The sequence below is a fragment of the Lates calcarifer genome, linkage group LG23, assembly GCF_001640805.2.
Source record: "Lates calcarifer isolate ASB-BC8 linkage group LG23, TLL_Latcal_v3, whole genome shotgun sequence".
Lineage (NCBI taxonomy): Eukaryota > Metazoa > Chordata > Actinopteri > Centropomidae > Lates > Lates calcarifer.
This window is the reverse complement of record NC_066855.1, coordinates 8,168,992-8,169,271: the sequence shown is the minus strand read 5'-3', so window position 1 is coordinate 8,169,271 and position 280 is coordinate 8,168,992.

Below are 280 nucleotides of genomic sequence, written 5' to 3'. Positions count from 1 at the left end.
AGGAGGCAGCTCTTTTATAGCCCTCCTACCTGACCTCGTCTCGCTCTCTCTCCCCAGGGATTTCTGGTCCCAATCTACTTCATCGTCGACTGCAGTCCAAATCACTGTCTCTGCCAATTCTCCCCGGTGTGCACTGACATGACAGCCCACCCTGGCAGACATATTTGAGTCAGCTTTTGATCTTAAGGATACATGTTTAGCCCCTCGAAATGTGGAAAACTCCACTTTAAAGCTACAGTCATATATCCTTAAGGACTTTTCTGGCTTTGGTGTAACAATA